The sequence below is a fragment of the Bufo bufo genome, chromosome 1, assembly GCF_905171765.1.
Source record: "Bufo bufo chromosome 1, aBufBuf1.1, whole genome shotgun sequence".
In the NCBI taxonomy this organism is placed as follows: Eukaryota; Metazoa; Chordata; class Amphibia; order Anura; family Bufonidae; genus Bufo; species Bufo bufo.
In genome coordinates this window covers 192234924-192259291 of record NC_053389.1, presented here as the reverse complement: position 1 = coordinate 192259291, position 24368 = coordinate 192234924, and the positions used below count along the sequence as shown (strand labels likewise).

The following is a 24368-nucleotide window of genomic DNA, read 5'->3' as shown; positions in this document are numbered from 1 at the left end:
AGAGGCAGCTGCCTTGGGCCCCCCAGGAGCAACTGGGCCCGGGGCAGCTGCCCCCTTTGCCCCTTGGTAAAGATGGCCCTGCCAGGGACGCATAATAGAATGATTATCGTGGAGATAAGCTAGGGGCTGGGCATGTTATTTGGAGCCCAATGAGAGAGACATATGTGGATGGAGTGTAGTATAGTATGGGCAGTAGGTTTATATAACTGGAAAGTGACCTAACCCTAATAGGGAAAATGGAACATAATAGTACTCCTTGGGAAAGGAGGAATAGGTCACTTAGGTTATATAGACCGAAAGTACAGTAAGGTGGAGAACTATGACCGGAGGATACTAACTGGCATAGGGTATACAGCCTTAATATGATAAGCCCATAGTAAATGACTTAGATTTTGTCTCAATAAAGAGCCCCGTAAGCTATTAGAATGATGGCGTCCGTATATTCACTTATGCGTACACCAAGAGGGGATTCACCCCTGGGTTTATGCAGTTGTGCATAGGATGCAACAATAAATATAGATGCGGCCTTAGAGTTAGAAAGGTGTTTGGGGAGGTATGTGATCTGCAAACCGACAGCCTACCGAGGGGATTATACAGTATCAGCACTAATTCTTACAATCAGTAAAAGAGAAAATTCGCACAGATATACCCCTCAATGAGGATATCAATAATGCGAAAATATAATTGAAGAATGTCTGATGTCAGGATAGGATGTTTGGTAACTAAGGAGCCGCTATGCAGTGACATTTCTTCCGGTCATGTGATCAAGTCATGTGATTCGCATGACCGGAGTGGGCGGAACTAGAGAAAGATCGCATACGATGACGCAAGTTAGTTGAGAAGGCAGACGTCAATGATGACGTAGCGGTGCATGCATAGTTTGAAGAAGAAGACGCCAAACACACCATGCGAGGTGTAAGAGTAAAGTGCGCATTATATCCTCTATGGACGGATCCCACAGCCTGGGATAGGTGGTAAGAAATAGAGGGAGACATTATTTTGGACACAGGAGATGTCTGTTGAGTGATGTGGATAACAAAAGATGAGGTTTTTTTTTAACATGAAAGGGGCGGTATTATCCAATTTAGGTGGAGTTAAGATTGACCAATTGTTGGAATTTGGTGACTATATATGTTCACTAGTGATGTGTATGTCTGAGCTTGATAAGGACCTAACAGGTCGAAACGTTGTTGTCTCGGTGAAATAAAGGAGATAATTTCAAAGATGTTGGAGTGCCGCAGTTTAACTTCCTAATCGTTACATTAAAATTGAAAGAACCCTCCCAAAAATGTCACTTTTTTATTGTAGATTTTTAATGTTTGTCTTCAGTAAATCTTGTTGGCGCACAACTCAGGGGACACTAATGCATTTTAGAATGAAACATTTTTATTATTTTGAAAAAGCAAAAAAATAAGGCAGAATAATAGCCTGGTATTCATTGAGGCTTACTTATACAACAACAATATATGTGTGTCAATTTATACAGCATAAGTAGGGTGGGACAGCAGCCTTAGGGGATAAACAACAACAATAAAAGAAAAAAGGAAAGAGAAAAAAGGGACAGGGAGGGAAAGGAAGGAGGGGGAAGGAAGTGGTGGTGGTTGCAAAATAGGGCTGGTGTGTGAGTATCATCTGGACCCCACCACTCCCACATCTATCGCTGACTGTTTGAGCACTTGAGACATTCAGGGGGAGTAGTTAGAATCAAGGAGTCATGGGTAGATTTAAGAGAAATAACCGTGAAAGGCAGTGAGTGTTCGTATCTACATGATATGTTGACTTCTTGTATAACTTCTGAAAGGGTTGGTGGAGTGATTTGCTTCCAGTGGTGAGTGATTATTAGCTTAGCACTAAGGAGAATGGGCCCTACTATGTTTCGGTGTGGAGGGACTATATTATGTATGCCCAGGAAAAGTAAAGCCAGTTCCGGGAGAGGCTCTATGGTCTGAGCTGTTAAGCCTGATATTAAATCAAAGACACGCTGCCAGTAGGAAGCAATAATGGGGCATGTCCATAGGATGTGGAGCAAGGAGCCTATGTTACCGCAACCCCTCCAGCAGTAAGGGGAGGTTGAAGGGTAAATTGTGTGTAGTCTTTTGGGAGTGAAATACCATTGTAGAAGAGTTTTTAGCCCCGCTTCATAGTGAGTGACGCATTTAAAGTTTGAAACAAGAAATCTAATAAATAAGGCCCAGATTTCATCAGGAAAAGACTTCCCCAATTCAAGTTCCCATAAAGTGGCTTTATCTCCTAGTAGGTCATAGACATATCTCGTGGCGTGTCTTTTGAAAAGGGAGGGGAACTGGAACAGTCTCATAATGTCTGAGTTGATTGGAGGTGGGGATTGCTTAATTTTCGTAAGAAAATGGCGAATTTTCAGGTAGTTGAAGAATTCCTTTTGCGGCAGTGTAAATGAATGTTGGAGTGAATCAAAGGGAAGGAGTGAGTGATCCACAATAATTTGAGATATGGTGGTAATCCCTTTTTCTCGCCAACCCGATAAATTACTGTCGGGCGATATTTAGTTCTACTGCGCAGATAGTGGCGTGTTGAAGGAGGTGTGATTTCGAGTCACTCTGTGTTTTATGGATTTTAGTCCAGAGGCTACCAGCATGTACTATCGTTAATAAGTAATTTTTTGGCAGGGTCGGACTCTACAATAGATGATCAAGTAGTCCTTTAGAGTAGCGTGCTTTATTACGTGTGATTCAATCTGGAGCCAGGCTTTCATGTCATCTGAGGACCACCATTCCCAAGCAAAAGAGAGGCCGATCGCTGTGAAATAGTCCCTGATATCTGGGAGGCCCATTCCACCAGTGTGTTTTTTCTTGGACATTAATGCCCGAGCAACTCTGGGCTTGGATGGTCCCCAGATATACCCACCCAGAATAGCCTGTGCTTTCTTAAAAAATTTGGCAGGGATTGGGAATGGGAGGGCACTAAATATGTAAATGAGTTTGGGAAGGGTCATCATTTGAAATGATGCCACTCTACCCACCCATGATACTGCTGTCATTGAGAAGCTTTTAAAATCATTTGACAGAGTGGTAAGGAGGGGGTCATAGTTCCTAGTATATAGTAGAGAGCAAGGCGAAGTAATTCTGACTCCCCAGTATGAAAGTTCAGATGATTGCCAGTCTAGATTATGGAGGGATTTTAGTGTGGTCAATTCTGCTAGTGGGATATTAATGGGGAGAGCTTGAGATATAGTAGGAAAGGGATCCATAATGGGAAATCACATTAAGGGCACTATCAAGCAAGTTGAGAGGGTCAGTTAATGTGAGAATGATATAATCTGCGTAGAGTGTGATTTTATGGGACCTGTCCCCTACTTCTACCCCAGAGATAGTGGTTAAGTTCCTGACATTTTGTGCTAGAGGTTCTAATGCGAGAATGAATAATAAGGGTGAAAGGGGGAATCCTTGTCTTGATCCATTGGTTATGTAAAAGGGATCTGAAACTACTCCGTTAACCCAAACTTTCGCGGAAGGGGAGGAATAGAGGCTGCGGATAGCCTGTAGTATTTGTCCTGAGAAGCCCAATTGGTGAAGGGTAGAGAATGCATAATCCCAGTGTAAGCGATCAAATGCTTTTTCTGCGTCTAATGTCACTGCAAGCACTGGGAGGTTCTGCAATTCAGCATAATTGAATAGATTCACAATTCGTCTGGTATTATCGGATGCTTGTCGCCCAGCCACAAAACCAGTTTGGTCTGGGTGGATCAGAGAAGGGAGCAATGGGATAGCCTGTTAGCAAAAATTTTTATATCAGAGTTAAGCAACGAAATAGGCCTAAAATTCTGGGTCGTGTCTGGTGTTTTACCAGGTTTTGGAATAGTGACTAGCATGTCTGAGGGGAAGGGATGTCCCTCTAGCACCCCATTGAACATGTCCTGTAGGTAGGGTGTAAGAATGTATTGGAATTGGCGGAAGTACTCATTAGAGAGCCCGTCAGGCCCCGGCGATTTGCCCAAAGAGAGCGATGAGATTGTCTTGTTGATTTCTGGGATTGAGAATGGGGCATTAAGAGATTGTATTTGTGAATGGGTAAGAGCAGGAAGAGATGCTTGTGAGAGGAACTCTTCAACCAGGGTAGAGTAATTTTCTGGTAATGGGGTACTTTCTTTGAGGTTATAAAGTGTCTGATAGTATAATCTAAATTGGTTAGCGATGTCTCTTGGATCCATCAACTTTGCCTTAGTTGTGGGATGTAATAAATATAGTATTTTGGATTTAGATTGTTGTGTTTTGAGTTGTTGCGCCAATAGTCGACCTTCTTTGTTCCCTTGGGAGTAATATTTAGATTTAAGTCTGAGGAGACATTTGCGGTAGTTTTGGAGCAGTAAGCTACTGTTTGTTTCATGTTAATCTGAGTTCATTGGAGCATTGGGATGTGGGGGCGGTCTTGTTTATGCTTTCTAGACTAGCTATTTTCTCTAAAGTTTGCGTAATGTCTTTCTCTCTAAGTTTCCTTATTGTAACACCCAGTTTAATCATTGATCCTCTCATATATGCTTTATGAGCTTGCCACAAAATAAATTTGTTTGAGACTGATCCATCATTAAAGTGAAAGTACTCTTTTAGGTGCGCTGAAAGCTCCGCTATGTGTTTCGGATTACTGAAAATAAATTTATTATTCATCTAAATCTGAGCTCTATGTGATTGGAATTGCTCATCGAGGGTGATGGTAATTGGGGTGTGACCATTTAATGAGGCCAATGTCAGTGGAAAGGGTATGAAGTAGGGAGTAGGGAGGTATGATCTATTATAAACATGTCTATGCGTGAGTATGAGTTGGGTGCATATAGGTTAACCAGCGTGTATGTAATGTTATTGATGGAGCATACTAGAATAATGTAACGACCATCACAGCTGCAGAAAAGGTAAACTAAGGTACCATTTGTGAACTGTGTATATGAACTACAATGCAATTCAATCTGTTTAAGATGCTGCTCTTGTCCTCACTTCTGGTCTGTATTTACCAGCAGCAATAATAACTTAACCATATATCGCACATGACTGCTGCAGCCAATCACTGTCCTCAGCGGCCTTGTACTATACACCACTGAGGCGAGTGACGGACTGCAGCTGTCATGTGCTGTACACTGAGTGCACAATTATTAGGCAAGTGAGTTTTTTGACCATATGATCATTTTTATGGATATTTTTCAACTCCAAGCTGTACAAACTTGAATGCTCATTGGATTGATTAATATCAAGTTATGTGTATTTGTGTAATGAGGGAGGGTGTGGCCTAAGGAGATCAAGACCCTATATCAAGCTGTTCAAAAGTATTGGGCTGCTTCAGTTTTCTTCTAGCAAAACGGGCCAAAAAGGGAATTAACTGCGTGATCACAGAACCATCAAATGTTTTGTTGCAAATAGTGAACAGGATCGCAAGAAACGTGTAGATATAAAAAGGTCACAAATGAACTGTCAAAGATTTGAGAAAAATAAAATGTGAAGCGGTCAGGAAAACATTATCCTCCAGTTCTGTCATATTCCAGAATGGCAACCTTCCTGGAGTGCCAAGAAGTACAAGGTGTTCAGTGCTCACACAAGGTAAGGTAGCCTGAAACCAGACCACCACTGACACATAAACCAGACCACCACTGACAACAAGACACATAAGTTAAAACATCAAGACTGGGCCAAGAATTATCTGATGACAGATTTTTCAAAGGTTTTATGGACTGATGAGATGAGAGTAATGCTTGACGGACCAGATGGATTGGCCTGTGGCTGGATCAGTAATGGGCACAGAGCTCCATTTTGACTCAGACGTCAGCAAGATTAAGGTGGGCTAAGGCTGGTATTATTGATGATGAGCTAGTTGGACCTTTTCGTGTTAAAAATACATTCAAAATCAACTCCCAAACCTACAGTTTTTAGAAGACACTTTCTTCAAGCTGTGGTACAGGAAAAAGTCTGGATCTTTCAAGAAAACCATGATTTGTGTGCAGAACAATGCTCCATGGCATGCATCGAAGTTCTCCACTGCATGGCTAGCCAGTAATGACCTTAAAGATGAAAGAATAATGACATGGACCCCTTCCTCACCTGACCTAACACCTATTGTGAACTTGTGACCCCTTCTTAAACAGGATATTAGAGGCTCATGCACAGAAACATCTGACGGCACGGCACATGCTGCGGATCGCAAATTGTGGCTTGCAATGCACGGGCACCAACCGTAGGGCCGCCGTATACGGGTGCAGGACCCATTCACTTGATATGCAAAAAAAAATAGTGCAAGGGGTTCCGTGCCTCCGTTACGCACCACACCTTACGGATTGCGGACCACAATATGGGCACCAGCCAACAACGGTTGTGTGCATGAGCCATTACGTTGAAGGAAAACAGTATAACTCTCTGAACAGGGTCTGAGAGGCTGTGGTTGCTGCTGCACAAAAATCAATAAAATAAGATTGACTCTAATGCGTTGCCTGTATTATTAGCGCCGCAGGTCCACGTGTGAAGTGGGTAGTATTCACAAAATCAGTTTGTGCGTTTTCAAAATAGGACCGCGCTGCTATTTCACCAATAGGGAAGTCTTCAATCTAGAACAAAACCATCTGCATATCTGGACATAGGAAGCAGAATCAACCTCCACAGGGGCATTCCTCTCCTCCAACACACTCCTGCGGGATATCGAGAGATCGCACCAATAGTGAAGCACTGATTTCTCCAATCAGATAAAAAGGTTTATTATACTCACAAAATCAATCCTTGTTAAAAGCATATCACAAATCGATGAAACACAATTCGTACTCTTGACCGACCCGGGTTTCACTTTCGCGCTTCTTCAGGGGTGAATGATCCACCCCTCATGGGGCTGTCTTTTATGTTTTTATTTGTATATTACAATTTTTATTTGGTTATATGCATAGGTGTCGCTACAGGGGGGCAATTGCCCCCCCCCCCCCCCCTAGTTTATTCCTTGTCCCCCCCGCTGATTCCACTTAAAAAAAAAATGCTGGCTGGCGGCCACCTAGGTGCCCACAAACTACGGCAGGGCACGGGAGCGCATAGTTCCCTGCCCCGCCAATCACCACTATAGGCTTCAGGCCTACTAGGCCCGAAGCCTATGTGGTAGTAAAATCCCGCCGTCATCGTGCGCCTGTGCCGGGACATGCGCGCCTGCCTAGAACCGAGTCGAGTGAGCACCAGGAGTCTGGGACATAAGGTAAGTATTAGCTTTATTTTTTTGTGTGCCACTGCCAATTGCCAACTTTGGGGGAGATTACTGGGGGACACATGAGGATCATATTACTGAAGGGACAGTGGGGGGAAAATTACTACATGGGGAGCAAATGGTGGCAGTGTGGCCAGGGAGCAATTAATACTGTGGGCCAAGTATTAGCTTTATTTCTTTTTGTGTGCCACTGCCAAATGCCAACTTAAATTGGGCGACATTACTGGGGGGCACAGGAGGATCAAATTACTGAAGGGACAGTGGAGGGCAAATTACTACATGGGGAGAAAACTAGTCATGGGGCAGTGTGGGGGACAATTAATACATTACTGTGGGGGTAGCAGTGTGGGGGACAATTGATACTGTGGGGGCAGCAATGTGGTGGACAATTACTACTGTGTGGGCACTGGCAGTGTGGGGGACAATTTCTACTGTGGGGGACAATTACTACTGTGGGGGCAGTGTGGGGGAAAATCACTACTGGGGCAGAGTGGGGGACAATTTCTACTGTGAGGGAAGTGTGGGGGACAATTACTACTGTGGGTGCAGTGTGGGGGACAATTACTACTGTGGGGGCAGTGTGAGGGACAATTACTACTGTGGGGGAAGTGTGGGGGACATCTACTACTGTGGGGGCATTGTGGGGGACAATTGCTACAGTGTCATCCACAGATCCCCCATAATTGTGTCATCCACAGATCCCCCATAACAGTGTGTAATCCACAGATCCCCCATAACAGTGTGTCATCCCCAGATCCCCCATAACAGTGTGTCATCCACAGATCTCCCATAACAGTGTGTCATCCTCAGATCCCCCATAACAGTGTGTAATTCACAGATGCCCATAACAGTGTCATCCACAGATGCCCATAACAGTGTGTCATCCACAGATCCTCCATAACAGTGTGTCATCCCCAGATGCCCCCATAACAGTGTCATCCACAGATGCCCCGATAACAGTGCGTCATCTACAGATCCCCCATAACAGTGTGTCATCCACAGATCCCCCATAACAGTGTGTCATCCACAGATCCCCCATAACAGTGTGTCATCCACAGATCCCCCATAACAGTGTGTCATCCACAGATCCCCCATAACAGTGTGTCATCCACAGATCCCCCATAACAGTGTGTCATCCACAGATTCCCCATAACAGTGTTTCATCCACAGATCCACCATAACAGTGTGTCATCCACAGATCCCCATAACAGTGCGCCTGCAAAAGGAGGAGAGACGGAAAAGAGGGGAAAGAATCTGCGGAAGCAAGCAGAGGACAGCACAGCAGACCACTGAATAGCTTCTTTGGTAAGTAAATTGTTTTATTATAAATGTAGTTTAGTTTAATGTCTAATTTTAACTTTTAAGTAGGTAGGAAGTGGCCGGCTGTGTAAAATTAGTAAGTGGTAAGTAGTATTAGTTGCACACACCAACAACACCCACAGGGTTATTTCACAAAAGGGTGAAGAGTTTGGAGAAGTCAGGAGAAGTGAACAATATAGGACAACATGGCTGATTTGAAAACAATTCTCCAATTCAGCTCACTTTTCTATTCAGCTATGTTGTCCTAGATTGTTCCCTTTTTCAAACTCTTCACCCTTTTGTGAATAAGCCTGTGAGCGTCTGTTCATTGGTCTTCTTTAGTGACATGAATAACATATGGGATTATTTACACAGCCCTGGTGTTTGCTGAAACTGCTTTAAACTATAAAGAAAAGTTTTCGAGAGTGTTTCTCTCTTTCTCAGGTCTGAAGCAATACCGAGGAAGAAAGAAAAACTCTTGAAAGCTTGTCTTTTAAGTATTAGGTTAGTACAATAAAAAGGTATCCCTGCATACCACAATACTCTCGTATTTTGTAATCTTATTTATTTATACTTATTTAATTTTTTTCAGTAGTATGATTAAGTGGTGAAAATTATTAGTGCCCCCCCATTTTTAACTGTGGTATCTTATGTGCCCCCTCCCCCCCCCCCCCCCTACAAATTGTTCCTAGAGTCGCCACTGGTTATATGTGTATTCTGGTATTGACTGATCACAAAGTATGGGTGGGATGCTTTCAGAGATTTAAGACAGCCCCATAAGTGGTGGATCATTGGCCCCTGAAGAAGAGCGAAAGTGAAACTCGGGTCGGGCAAGAGTACGAATTGTGTTTCATCGATTTGTGATATGCTTTTAACAAGGATTGATTTTGTTAGTATAATAAACCTTTTTATCTGATCAGTGCTTCACTATTGGTGCGATCTCTCGATAATCCGCAGGAGTGTGTTGGAGGAGAGGAGTGCCTCTGTGGAGATCAATTCTGCTTCCTATGTCCAGGTACGCGGATGGTTTTGTGCTAGATTGAAGACTTCCCTATTGGTGAAACTGCTGCACAAAAAGTTGATCGTCAGATTGAGAAACTGACTCTATAGATGGAAGGCTTATGACTGTTGAAAAGACCCCCGTTATTGAAAATTCTATACTGGTCACTGATTTTATTTTATTTTTTTTATATGTCAGAAATGTTCATTTGTAAATGTTGATTATTCTCAATATAACAAATGAAAATAAACAAGTGAGATGGAAATTTCCCTTTTTCATTTATTTGCATAATAATTCTGCACACTAATAGTTGGCAAATAATGATGCACATATAGATATTCTCCTAAGAAAGCAAAAACCTCACTTTTACTTATTCAGATTGGAAGTTTATTAACATTTTGGGTTGACTGACAGCACTGTAGTTGTTCAATAATAAAATTAATCCTCAAAAATACTATTTATATATATATAATAATTGTGCACACAGTGCATATGTCACTGCTGCAGCCTGTAAACACAGGTGAGGGCCAGAGCAGCAGTGCTAGAAAGTAAGGAGAATAAATGGTGAGTATTCAATATTTTACACATATTTAGTAGTTTTGGTGAGGTTTTAATATAAGTCGAACATTGTAATGTCATATTTACTGTTGGTTCATTTGCAGATAGTGGGCCTATAACTGGTAATGTTATGTGTACATTGTTTATTTTGTAGCAGTGGATACATGGATATGATAGGTATAATAAGCATGAGCTCTGTAGCGTAGCACCCCACAGGCTCCATAATAAGGGCGGAGCCGGAATATATAATAAGGAGGATTAGTGTACCTCGTGGGTTGGTGTAGTGAGCCCTGAAAGAGAGTCCAAGATGAGGTGTGGAATGTTTCCAATGTGGTTCCCTGATTCTAACTGGATTGCTGTGTTGTTTGGGTCTGCCAGGGCAAGGGTGTCCTCTGCATTGGTCCTGTGGCTTATGAGAGTAGATTTAGGTCACTTACCATGTATGTGCCTGTGCCACGGGCTGCAAAGAGCTCTGTTGCTCTTACTGAGAAAAGAAACCTGAGACTAAATTGTGCCAGGCTATACAGAAGCTGTGTGTTTCCTTCCTATTGTGAGTTGCCCACTAAGCCTATTCAAGACCGTAACTAATAAGCTGTGTGCTCGCTACAGAAATGTAACCACTAAGATACACTGCGTGCAGAATTATTAGGCAAATGAGTATTTTGACCACATCATCCTCTTTATGCATGTTGTCTTACTCCAAGCTGTATAGGCTCGAAAGCCTACTACCAATTAAGCATATTAGGTGATGTGCATCTCTGTAATGAGAAGGGGTGTGGTCTAATGACATCAACACCCTATATTAGGTGTGCATAATTATTAGGCAACTTCCTTTCCTTTGGCAAAATGGGTCAAAAGAAGGACTTGACAGGCTCAGAAAAGTCAAAAATAGTGAGATATCTTGCAGAGGGATGCAGCACTCTTAAAATTGCAAAGCTTCTGAAGCGTGATCATCGAACAATCAAGCGTTTCATTCAAAATAGTCAACAGGGTCGCAAGAAGCGTGTGGAAAAACCAAGGCGCAAAATAACTGCCCATGAACTGAGAAAAGTCAAGCGTGCAGCTGCCAAGATGCCACTTGCCACCAGTTTGGCCATATTTCAGAGCTGCAACATCACTGGAGTGCCCAAAAGCACAAGGTGTGCAATACTCAGAGACATGGCCAAGGTAAGAAAGGCTGAAAGACGACCACCACTGAACAAGACACACAAGCTGAAACGTCAAGACTGGGCCAAGAAATATCTCAAGACTGATTTTTCTAAGGTTTTATGGACTGATGAAATGAGAGTGAGTCTTGATGAGCCAGATGGATGGGCCCGTGGCTGGATTGGTAAAGGGCAGAGAGCTCCAGTCCGACTCAGACGCCAGCAAGGTGGAGGTGGAGTACTGGTATGGGCTGGTATCATCAAAGATGAGCTTGTGGGGCCTTTTCTGGTTGAGGATGGAGTCAAGCTCAACTCCCAGTCCTACTGCCAGCTTCTGGAAGACACCTTCTTCAAGCAGTGGTACAGGAAGAAGTCTGCATCCTTCAAGAAAAACATCATTTTCATGCAGGACAATGCTCCATCACACGCGTCCAAGTACTCCACAGCGTGGCTGGCAAGAAAGGGTATAAAAGAAGAAAATCTAATGACATGGCCTCCTTGTTCACCTGATCTGAACCCCATTGAGAACCTGTGGTCCATCATCAAATGTGAGATTTACAAGGAGGGAAAACAGTACACCTCTCTGAACAGTGTCTGGGAGGCTGTGGTTGCTGCTGCACGCAATGTTGATGGTGAACAGATCAAAACACTGACAGAATCCATGGATGGCAGGCTTTTGAGTGTCCTTGCAAAGAAAGGTGGCTATATTGGTCACTGATTTGTTTTTGTTTTGTTTTTGAATGTCAGAAATGTATATTTGTGAATGTTGAGATGTTATATTGGTTTCACTGGTAAAAATAAATAATTGAAATGGGTATATATTTGTTTTTTGTTAAGTTGCCTAATAATTATGCACAGTAATAGTCACCTGCACACACAGATATCCCCCTAAAATAGCTAAAACTAAAAACAAACTAAAAACTACTTCCAAAAATATTCAGCTTTGATATTAATGAGTTTTTTGGGTTCATTGAGAACATGGTTGTTGTTCAATAATAAAATTAATCCTCAAAAATACAACTTGCCTAATAATTCTGCACTCCCTGTATGTGCCTCACAGAGAATTATAACCACTAAAAAACTGTAAACACAAAGCTGTGTGACTACCACACAATTGTCACCACTATGCTGGGTGCTAATGTGTGTGTTAATGGAAATGTGGAACAACCAGTATGCAACTGTCTCAATTCAACAGTCTAATGTAAGCCTAAGTAAGCCTACGGTCAACAAACAACATGCAGTTCTGCTGGAGAGACCAGTTCTGCACAAGTTCTCATGCCAGACAGAAACAGGGATGGGACCAACCATGGCTGCACCCCCTTACTCGAGGGGCCCCATGGCAGTGGCATGGTCGGCCTTTAGGGTATGGATGCCCCAGATAACACTTAAATTATTTCTGTGCATTACTGAACTACAATGCATACTGTATATCTTAGTTTGTATCACCATCTGACACATTTTTTGTATTCTATATTGTAGATGTTATACTGGGAAAAAATAACAGACTAATTGAACAATGTGTTTTATTTTGGCAGGGATACTGACCTTTGGATGAGATCCAGGCTTCTCAATGTTTTGGCTAGGGAGGCCCTATAAGAAAAAGCATGAGCAGCTCTGATCTAGATGATACCAAAGTGGATAGTATAGACTCATCTAAAGTACCTAGACCACAAAGTAATGTATCGTGTTCAATGATTGGCTGAAAGATGATTATGATAATCTTCTAACCTTGTAATGATGCCCACAATATCAAAACAGTTAGTTTTTCCTTGCGTCTTTAAATAATGTATGCTGCAACATCAGCAACTCATTGTTCCGCTCAAGACTTGTCTATCCACTTAGGTATAGCTAGAGATTCCCCTGTCTAGCTTATGTACTCATTTTTAATTTTTCATCACTGTTGAATTAAAAGCCACCTTAGGTTATGGCCTGTGCTAGTCCTTTGGTTACCTACTTTGGGTGTACAATGTCTCATTATGATCTGTGGGGGCGCGATTTGTAATTATACTAAATTAAGGGGGTTTTCTTGATAATAGAGTCACTTTAATGAGTCCAATACAATGTAGACCTCAATCTGCAGCAAAATGCTTATGCAAATTAAGTTGGAATTGGATGCGGATGACTATATACATTATAGTGTTTGCTTTTTTCCTATTGGCTAAACTACATGTAATAAGAATATCTTAGGTATTTGCATGTCATCTAGTCATGGAGTTGTTCTTTAGTCTGAAGGATAGAACAATACTGAACACATGAATGTAACAAAAAACCTTTTTATTATATTGCAATATATGTTATGCATTAGTTTATATATAATTACAAGAATGAACTATATATGGCTGCAAAAACCTTTCTGAACATTAGTATAGTTAATGGAAGGCAAGGAGAATTCTTTCTCTCACTTTACCTTTTGACGGTGTATTTTGTATTTTTATGCATTAAGAGAGAACCTAAGTTGGGGGTCTCCCTTTATAAAAAAAACAACTACTCTGTAATCTAACTGTGAGGCCCCATTCACAAGATTGTATTATGCCATGTGCAGGAACCTTACAAACTGGCACCCTGGCACATAGGTAAGTTTCAGAATTTCTTCAGCACTGCTCTATAATTCAGCAAACCCAACTTAGTTGGAGGTATTTGAATTGTTAAAATGTTTGAGAATTTATACCAAGCCAAATTTATCCCAGCGCTTTGGTGAAGTCTTCGTAATAATCCCAGAAGAAGCATCCTACTGATTAGATACCTCCAATGATCATGTAGTAAGAAACCTATATATTGTCCATGGTTTTACCCAGCTGCTCTATATTTGTGTTAGATTTTTGAGTCACTGTCACATCTCAGATGGTCTCCAAATAAATCAATGGCACTGGCATCCTCTACAATAATCATTGTGTTTCACTCATGGGGTGGCACAAACTAGTCTTGGCCCTAGACGTAAATTAGACTCACAATGTAATTAGAACCCTACGAAGCGCCTAGTCTGTTCTGTCCCGAGCTGAAAGTTGCCCCATTTCTGCAACTTGGAGGTGAGAACATGCATGGATAGGTTGTGCATCTGTCGAAATGATGCCCCATGCAGTCTGGGAATGGTGCTGATTCATGGAGGGGGCTTCCTTGTAAGAACCTACGGAGAAGACCCCAAAATATATGGTGATTTTTATTTCAGACAAGGTCTGTGTACGATCTCAGACCTCTTGCACTCAGCAGGTCTTGCATGCTACAAGATCTTTTTTGCTGTTAATATTTCTGGCTCTGGAACGTTTGTCAAATCCTTGATATTCACAGCTAGTACACAGATGATTTATTGTTGTCTTCTAACATTGTTTTGGGAAAGTTCTCATCATCAGCCAACGTGTCTCTCTCGGCTCCAGCTTCTCTCATGATCTGTGGGTTTTCACTGTCACTCAAAGCCCCAGGTCGAGCCCTCCATAGATACTGTTGCTACGTCGGACAGGTCCGTTCACAGCAGCAGTTATGTAGTACAGCATAAGATCTTCCCTGCAGGTTATTACTGCAGCATCTTCACACTCCTGTCTAATTAACTCCCCGATTCCTTTGAAAGCCACACAGCAGATCCGGAGATACTTTGGCAAAAGATATAATGTGGATGCTAAGCTGTTTCATCAGAAAAAAAATCTTAGGAAAACTCATGCAGCACAAAAGACAATAGCCAAGACTGTCCACTCCATCCTGTGATAGATCTGCGGTAGAGAATCGGTCAGCTGCCTTGTCGAACTGAGCAAATGTTTCCAGTTAAATATATTTATTCCTGTCCTGGAAATGGAATGTCTTTGTCTTGATGTAATGGCGTCCAGCCCTTAGAATATTGATTGTGTAACATTATTGAATGCAGGATTGTGTAGCTGGGAAGACACTGAGATGGTGCACAGAATATAACCGCAGGTGGGGGATGGGATTTTATTGTTAGGTGGAATTCAGTGTGTGTTGCACTTTATGGTCGCTTGGTGCTCTTCGATCCTACAGCCAAGTACTTATGACATATTGTGCCCCTGGTAGTAAAATATGCACAGCATATGATATCCATCACATGATAGGGGCTCTGTACCCAATCTAAGAATGAAGTAGTGGGGTACAAGCGAGAAATGCCTCCATAGGGACTAGATCTTTTTAAAATCCTATTCATAGCGATGTGGAGAAACCCCTTCCCCCAAAATAATTACTTAGGCAAAGTTGCTAACAGGGATTGCACTCTAAGCCCCACACTCCATTACATACCAGTCATAACAACAGAGCGCACATCCTATTTATAGTGTTCCCTGTATAGAGTGTCATAAAGGTTGCCCCCATAAAAATGTGGATAGCCACATATCCCTGCCCTGATCAGAAGAGGACAGGCTGGCAAGTGAAGAACAGAGTCACAGTATTCCAGAAGACAATCCTGTCTTCTCATGATAAGCAGTGGTGGTATACCAGTTAGCTATGGAATCAATGTCTGACTGATAAAGGTCTAAATGTTGGGACACACACAATGCCTATAACTAAGGTGATACTTCTGAGCATGCACTGATTCCATTCAATGGGGCTACGTTGTAGTCATGGCACAACGTTAGGCCAGGCATGGTGCTCATCATCAAGTACCACCACCCCTTCATACTAGTCATAATGATGCAGAGCATCCCATACGGTCTTTGATGGCTGGTGGCATACATCAAAGAGAGGAGGCACAACAGCCTATAGCATAATGGGCCCTGATTTTGGTGCTGGCTTTTGCCATCCAGGAGACTTTTTTGGAGCGTTTGTTTCCTCTTTTTATGACCTTTGGGCTAATCTCCCACCGCTTCTTCAAAAAATGCAGTTTTTCTGAACGGGGGAGTTCTGCACGGAAATTAAAGGGGTTGTCTCACGAAAAATATTCTACAGTTTTAAAACCACCACTTGGATCTGAATACTTTTGTGATTGCATGTAATTAAAAATTTTGCATAGCCACAGAGTTATTCAATAAAATGTATCTGCATAGCGCCACCTGCTGTTTATTCTTTTTCTTATTTCTTTGTCCTGCTCACTGATATTCATCATTCAACTGCCTCCTGAGCTGCGATAGGGAGAACATGGACACGCCCCCTTAGCTGCAGCAGAAAAAACCAGCCCCTTGAGCTTTCACCTTGATATAAATCTAGCAGAGCAATGAATGAGGAGATCTCTGGATCCATGTGAGGTACAGGGCTGGTTCTAGCTTTGTTGGAAAGAGATTTGCATGTACTATATGAAATCTGATTTTAATTTTTTACATTAGTCATGGGACAACCCCTTTAAGGGGATAGAACTAACCAGGGCTGGGGACCCTACCCCTGGTCTTCTTCTAGGGTATGTGGTTCCTAGTTGTTGGCATATTTGATCTCATGACATCATCTATAACATGGATAGACATCATTGGCCTTATCTATGGCCTTGGTACATAAGTGAGACTTGAAAGCTAAGAAGCGATTCTATAAACAGCAGGAACTACAGGTAGATAAGCGATTTAGTCCTTGCTTTGAGTTTTACACATGATTGCACAAAAAGAGTCTACATCCAAGGGCTGGTCGAAAATAACCACTTAAAAGGCAAAGAAACATCAACCATTAAAGCACCTGTTCTAAAACCTGAAGTGTGAGTCCCTGATTTCTACATACTGAGGTAGTAAGTAGTTACTTCACTTTGAATGAATCAGGTTTGACATCTCTGTTTCACCTTACTGGAAGCTACAATCAGACGCTCGCGGCCTGAGTGCTACTGTGCCATATATATAGAGGGCACAGAACAGTGTGTAATAATGGAAGCAGTTGGCTCTGTAACACGGGGATAACTAGTGTGGGCAGGGAGTGGAAATGAAAAGTCAGCTGCAGCTTATACCAAACTGCTGTTTAAAGGGGTTGTCCGGGTTCAGAGCTGAACCAGGACATACCCATAATTTCATCCAGGCAGCCCCCCTGAGGTTAGCATCGGAGCAGTTCATGCTCCGATGCTCTCCCTTGCCCTGAGCAGGATCGCAGGGCAAGGGCTCTTTTGTTTACCATAACACACTGCCGGACGGAGGCTTCCGCCCAGCAGTGTGTTCGGTGACGTCACCGGCTATGATGGGCGGGCTTTAGCTCTGCCATAGCCATTACAGGCTAGGGCAGCGCTAAAGCTCACTGCCCGCCCATCAGTGCCGGTGACTTCACCGGGCTCACTGCAGAAAGGTACCCAGTACGTCACTGACTGTAAGAAAAACGGCACTTCCGGATTGGATTTTCTCAATGTCAAAAGTGGCATAAGAATTGTCTAGTAAAGGTAGGAGAGGCATCAGTGTAAAATTTAGGGCACTGTTGTCCACACACACCAATCTTCCCAATCCCAGACAACTGATTAATTAAAGGAGTTGGCCACCATATGCATAAAAAAAAAAATGGCCCTAGATATTAACTAAAGCCAAGAGGTATTAGTATAATGAGAGATATACTGTGTATGTATAATTTTTCTAATGTGGTCAGCATAGCATGCTCCCATTGATGAGAGGCTGAGTGGGCGGAGCAGCTGGAAAGTGAAAGAAAAAAATCCCAGCATGCATCACAGCCAGCATCTTCAGAGGAGCGGTCACATGACATCCCTGGACAACTGTGATACCATAGTAACAACAGCACCTCAGGTGTCATTTCATCGCAGACAAGTCAGCATAATAGTTTTTAGACACCATGTCCCATTTGAAGCGTCCCTGATGCACCCTACAATAGAAGCTTCCAAAAAGTGACCCCATTTTGGAAACTAGGGGATAAGGTGACAGTTTTATTGATACTATTCTGGGCTACATATGATTTTTAATCGCTCTATATTGCGTTTTTTGTTAGGCAAGGTTACCAAAAATGGCCGTTCTGGCACAGTTTTTATTTTTTGTTTTTTACAGCGTTCATCTGACAGGTTAGATCATGTGCTATTTTTATAGAGCAGGTTGTTATGGATGCGATGATATCAAATTTGTCTACTTTATTTGTTTGTTTGTTTCACTTTTACATAATAAAGCATTTTTGAAAAAAAATATCATGTTTTTGTGTCTCCATTTTCTGAAAGCCATATATTTTTTAATCTTTGGGCGATTGTCTTAGGTAGGGTGTTATTTTTTGAGGGATGAGGAGACGGTTTGATTGGCACTATTGTGGGGTGACTTTTTATGTGACCTAGAGGTCTAAAGAGGCTGTCACCTGGGGAAGATACCCCAAGGGAGAGTCTGCGCTTATTCGGGGGAAAAAGTGTCAGCTAAACAGGAGCTGGCCCCCCACAGCACCAGTGGATGCAAGTGAAAACTTATAAGCACCAGCAAAATTGGAGCATAAATACAGATAAAGAAAATGAGCAAACAGCTAAAAACCAATAAGAAACAATCAGTATATTAGATCATTAGTAGTCCCAGGTAGCTAAAGCAGGGATCCCCTCAGGTGGTAAGGGGAGGTGAGGATCTACGACTTGAGTAATCTGGTCCTCTCTGGCGTCGTCCCCTTGAGGCCTGAGCAGAAGAGCTGAGCGCTTTTTCAACAGGTAATGGACGTTGTCGCCCCCTCGACTCGGAGGCAGGCGGGAGGAGGGAAGGCCAGGGTCCCAATTCAACCGGTGGCAAGTCCAGCTGCTGTAGAAAATGGGAAAGATCCGTAGGGTCCCGCAGGGTGACGACTTGGTCTTTAGGGCCAGCAAATAGAGCGAAAGGAAAGCCCCAGCGGTAAGGGATACTGCGCTCTTTGAGAAGGTGTAACAGTGGGCGCAAGGCAGCACGTTGGGCCAGGGTGTAACGGGATAAGTCCTGCAGCAAGATAAAGGGGACACCGTCATAGGACAAAGACGACATCTGTCGGGCCCTGAGCAGAATCTGATCTTTGATGGCATAAAAATGAACTCTGCATATGACGTCCCTTGGTTTTGAGGGGTCAGGGTTGGGAGGCCTCAATGCCCTATGGGCTCGGTCAATTTCAATGCTGGAGCTTGGCGGACGTCCCAGGAGGTCATTGAAAATTTTTACAATGGTGGGTAAAAGAACCGCCTGCGTTATAGACTCCGGGAGACCTCTGATCCGAATATTATTGCGACGGCTCCTATTTTCGACATCATCCAGATGGTATTGCAAGGCGTGTATCTGTGCATCGTGGGCTTGCAGCTTGTCTTTCAATACCTGCACGTCTGCAGATAGGTGATCATGTTCCTGTTGAACAGTGTCCACTTTTGTATCAATCAAGGCCATCTCAGAGCGTACTTGCGTGAATTCTTTTTTACATTCCTGTAAAATGTTAGCTGCAAAACTGGATAGGTCCGCCTTGGTGGGGAGTGAGCACATCAGGTTGCGTAAGTCCGCCATAGTAGGTGGCCGGGAGTCCTCATCCGGTAGAGGGACAGGAGACCCAGATCTCTGGGGCATGGGTGGAGAGCCCCATGAGGCCGGCACTGCAGGGGCAGCCAGTGTCTGTGTGCCCGATGATGCGATGCCCTCCTGGCGTGGGTGGGATCCGCCCCACGACGAGCCCGTGGACCAGTGTGGGGAATTTGCTAGGGACGGCTCAGGAGAGTGAGTTAAAGGGGGCTCCCGCAACATGTACAGGGAGGAGGCCGCAGCCTGTGGCGAATCTGAGGCCTTTTCATCATCCTTTTCAGGTTGCCCCCTGTGAGAAGTGTCTCTCTGTGACTGGGGGTGCCCCATAAGGCTGGCTGAGGTACCTGACCAAGGGGACCCAGTGGGGGATCTCACTGGTGGGCTCAGTGGGGCTGCAGGAGAGGTGGGGGTTCTAGGGCCCCAGGCGACAGGGTGAGGGGTCACCTGAGAAGTCCCCTGAAGCGGGGGGAACTCCTCCTCACTAACCTGAATCGCCGGGTCGCAGGGAGACATCGCTGCGACTGCTAGGCCTCTGTCCTGGGCTGAAGAGGAGGGATCAGCGCGTGCTTCAGGGTCCCCTTCCACCTGGGCATGTAACATCTGGGTCCGGTCCGAGCCGCTGCCCAAGGACGGCACCGATGCAGACCTGACTCTCCTTCTATCCGGCAGGTACAACCGTTGGTTCCGGTGTTCAGCCTCAGGCTCAGCTACTGCTGGGAGCTGAGGTTCTCCAGGGCCGGCGGCGCCATCTTGGAAGCGCTTGGCGCGCTCAGTCAGGTCGGGGACTGGAGTTGCAGGTTGCCGGGCAAAAAGCCTGGAAATGTCCCCCTGTGGAGACGCCCGGGGGGGCTACAGAACGAGCCTTGGCTTTCTTGGGTAGTTTGCCCATCTTTAAAGGGTCAATGGCGGTGGATTAGCTCCGGTGCTGTGGAGGAGCTCACAGCCGCACGTCCTCACTCCTGCATAGCTGGCCACGCCCCCCCGTGGGGTGACTTTTTGATGGCTTGGTATTCCACTTTTTGTCATGTAAGGTGATAAAAAATGGCTTTTTTGGCACAGTTTTTTAATTTTTTTTTATGGTGTTCACCTGAGGGGTTAGGTCATGTGATATTTTTATAGAGCTGGTTGTTATGGACGCGACAATACCTAATATGTATACTTTTTTTAAATGTATTTTACTTTAACACAATAAAAGCATTTTTTTAAAAAAACATGTTTTTGTGTCTCCACTTTCTGAAAGCCATATTTTTTTTCAGTTTTTGGGCGATTGTCTCACGTAGGGGCTCGTTTTTTGCAGGATGAGGTGAAAGTTTGACTGGTACCATTTTGGGGTACATATGACTTTTTTTGATCACTTTTAATACCTTTTTTTGGGAAGTGAGGTGGGCAAAATTTCAATTCCATCATAGTTTTAATTTTTTTATTTTTATGGCGTTCACCGTGTGGTGAAAGTAACATGATCCTTTTATATATTAGGTCGTTACGGACGCGATGATACTATGATACTGTGCGCATCGGGCCGCCTGTGGGACTATTGTCCTGCACTCATATGATCATATGAGTGCGAGACAATAGCCCCGCGGTTGGCCCGATGCGTACAGTATCATAGTAGCCTCCGGTGCGCACGATGTATGCCGCTCCGGGACATATGGCCCGCTCAAGGACCGTATGTCTCGGAGGGCATAGGGTCGTGTGCATGAGCCCTTAGGCGAACCTACAGTGATATACTAGGAAACTGCATATGTAGCAATTTCCTAAAATACTTGGAATTACTGTCCTTATAATCCACCCCAGTAGAGATTTTCTGAACCTGATTATTATACAGAGAGGATAAGTGCTACATAGCCACTGCTTAAAAGGGTTGTCTCAATTCAGAAAATGATATTCATCAAGTGGTGCAAAGTACTTCCTAATGTATTGTGATTGTCCATATTGTCTCCTTTGCTGGCTTGATTCATTTTTCCATCACATTATACACTGCTCTTATCCAGGAATTGCAGCCACCGCTGCAGCACAGCACAGATACAAGGTGGCTGGGATGGGAACTGCTGTGCATGTTCCCACAATCCTGGCCAACAGAAAGGACGGCACTTTTTCCCGTAGTGTGCAAGCACAGCCACCACTGCTGGATTTCAGGGTGGTCATAACCATGGAAATGAGCAGTGGATAATGTGATGGAAAAATGATTCAAGCCAGTAAAGGAGGCAATATAGACAATAACAATACATTAGTAAGTGCTTTGTATTATCTTTATATACATGATAAATGCCATATGCTGAAAAGAGACAACCCCTTTAACTCTTGCTGCAACAGAAGACTGCTGCACATCACTTTTGCAGTGCGAACCACAAATAGACATGTAATGCTTATGTTTTTTTAAGAGGTTCTTCAGCAGCTGCAGTGTGTATTTTGCATGGTACATTTTAAATTAAATCCTAATTTACATTGTAGCTAGTTTTTTTTCCACCTGACATGAAGGTTCAATTTCCTGCTCTAACCCTACCTACCAACCCATCCAGATTCTGCCTCTGAGCAGAAATGATGGGACTCACAGGGGTTGTGTAAGAAGGGCTGTTAGATGTCCACCTATGAATGGAGCAAGAATGCTGCTCCTGAAAATCTCTTTTTGAGGTAAGCACATCCACATTCACTAATGCAGATTTTTTGGTTAAAATATTATGCAGCATGGATTTATGATTGTTTTGTCTGTGGTCTCAGAACCCCCTTTTTGAGTAATGTTTCTGGCATATCATTGTCCCCTGTGTATGGATACAAATAAAATCACATTAGTTCAACCCAAAACACAGATCCTCTCCAACACTTAGAATTATATTACTCAGTCCCCTTGTTAATGGAGGACTCAGTGTACTAGATATCTTCTATAGAAATCAATAAAGAGTGCTTGTGCATGGGCAGCCTACTCTGCACCGGGAATAGAGCCTGTGCATTCCTATTCATGGAACTGGTTGAGTTCCAGTAGACAGAGATAGATAATCCCCAAAGCCTAGTTATAGAGAGTATATTTTATAATAATCTCATATAGCGAGTTACTTTTATTCAAGGAATCTTTGTTTCTTTCCATTTTTTCATTAGATTATTGATACTTGTTGTTGTATTTATGCGGTTTCCATGACTGCTTCCCCTGAACATAGTGAGATAAGATCTTCCCGTAACCAGTCTTATGCCCCGTGTATTTATATGACTATAATGTGGACATCACAGAAACGCTGTGGTGCTGAGATAACATTTACAAACACCAATAAACCATGTGTGATTCTATGTTTCTATGTTTGGTAGGATTAGGTGACTACGTCGACCTACAATGTCATGTTCTATAATGATCTGTTCGTAACATTATATGTGTTCCATTTGACATTCCATTTGTATCATCCAAATCAGAAATTAGGATAAGGCTTTCAACATTTTCATCGGACAGCTGTTCCAGGATAACCTGAGACACTGGTGCCAGTGGCATACATAGAGAAGTAAGAGCCCCATAGCAAGGATCTAACCAGGTCCTCCACACAGGACAGAAGGGTTTCTGCTTAAACCCTTTTCAATGACCCTTGGGCCATTTTTCCACTGGTTCATTTGATAAAAGTTGTTTCTTTAGAGGGTAGAGTTCTGACCAAGTTTTCACCTCCAGTAGAAGAGATAATCCCCTTCTTGCCCTGGGCCCCATAGCAGTCACATGGTCTGCCGCTATGGTAGTTACACCCTTGACTGGTGCATGGTTGTAACTACAACCAGAGCAGATGCTATGAAATTCAAAGGTTGAGAAGGTCTACTAAGGATGAAACCTTGTTCTTTTGGTGGGGAAAAATAATACTCAGGTGGGTTTCTGCTGTCCAGCTCAACTATGTGGGTTCTCCATTGTGCAGAAAATCAGATCCCTCTTTTGGTTCAGGTAAGAGTAGTTATGGCTCTCATTGTCTTATTACAGTTTTCTTCCTATGAAGGAGGCCCATTCTTGACATTCTTGGATGTTGGAGCAAAGAAAATCCTAAGATAATGGTTGACCGTGGCCATTCCTGAACAACCTGAAACAACTGTGGATCATATTATGCGGCCACTACTGAGTCATTCTAGTCATTTGTTTTTTCTTAAGTCATTGGCTCTAGTCATTGGCTCTGACACCACTTTAATACAAGTGTAAGTGAAATTACCTCCTTGATATTTAGGTCACCATGCTTACTATAAGTTTACCTCTATTCAAATGCAACTATTGCTGTTAAATCTGATCTTGAACACTTCTGATCTATAGAAGCATTTTATATCTGTCCAATTATCAGGCCAGTCATTGCCATAGGTCGAAACATTGCACCGTTTATGAACAGGTATGAAATTATGAAGAAGTCTCAGGCAGTAAATCAGCTGGGTCAGTGTTTGTTTAAGGACTTATGTATGTAGGAGCCTTTATAAATGTCTCTTCTATTTAAATGAGGATTTTGCAGATGAACAGAGTAAAGAGCTTTTTCCATAAGGAGGAGAATGATTCAACATGGAGAGAGAAAAATAGAACGTGCTCTACTTTCCTGGTCTGTCCCTGTTCTGTCATCTACCATAGCTGGCTTATTCATTTGGAGATCAATTAACTAAAGAAGATGCAGTCTGCATGTCACAGCGATGTGCAACCACGAGGTCCCTCCTAAAAGCAATGCATCTAGGGATACCTCTGTAATACCACATAGATAATTTTACCTCTATTTGGTAGCTTCGCCAAAATTCGCCAAGAATTTCAATTAGATCCAAATTAATTTGTCAAGAATCGCTATAAATCACGTATACCCAGCCCAATCTGCCTAATCATATTCTTCCCACTTGGTGGCCCAATCTCAG

The 24368-nt window shown here is 43.2% G+C and overlaps 1 protein-coding gene across 3 annotated transcripts in view; it reads right to left on the bottom strand.

The window, feature by feature from the left end:
• The window catches only part of LOC121002371 (potassium voltage-gated channel subfamily C member 1-like), a 156126-nt gene that overhangs the window by 31776 nt on the left and 99982 nt on the right, over positions 1 to 24368 (bottom strand). The gene's annotated exons all lie outside the window — the stretch shown is intronic.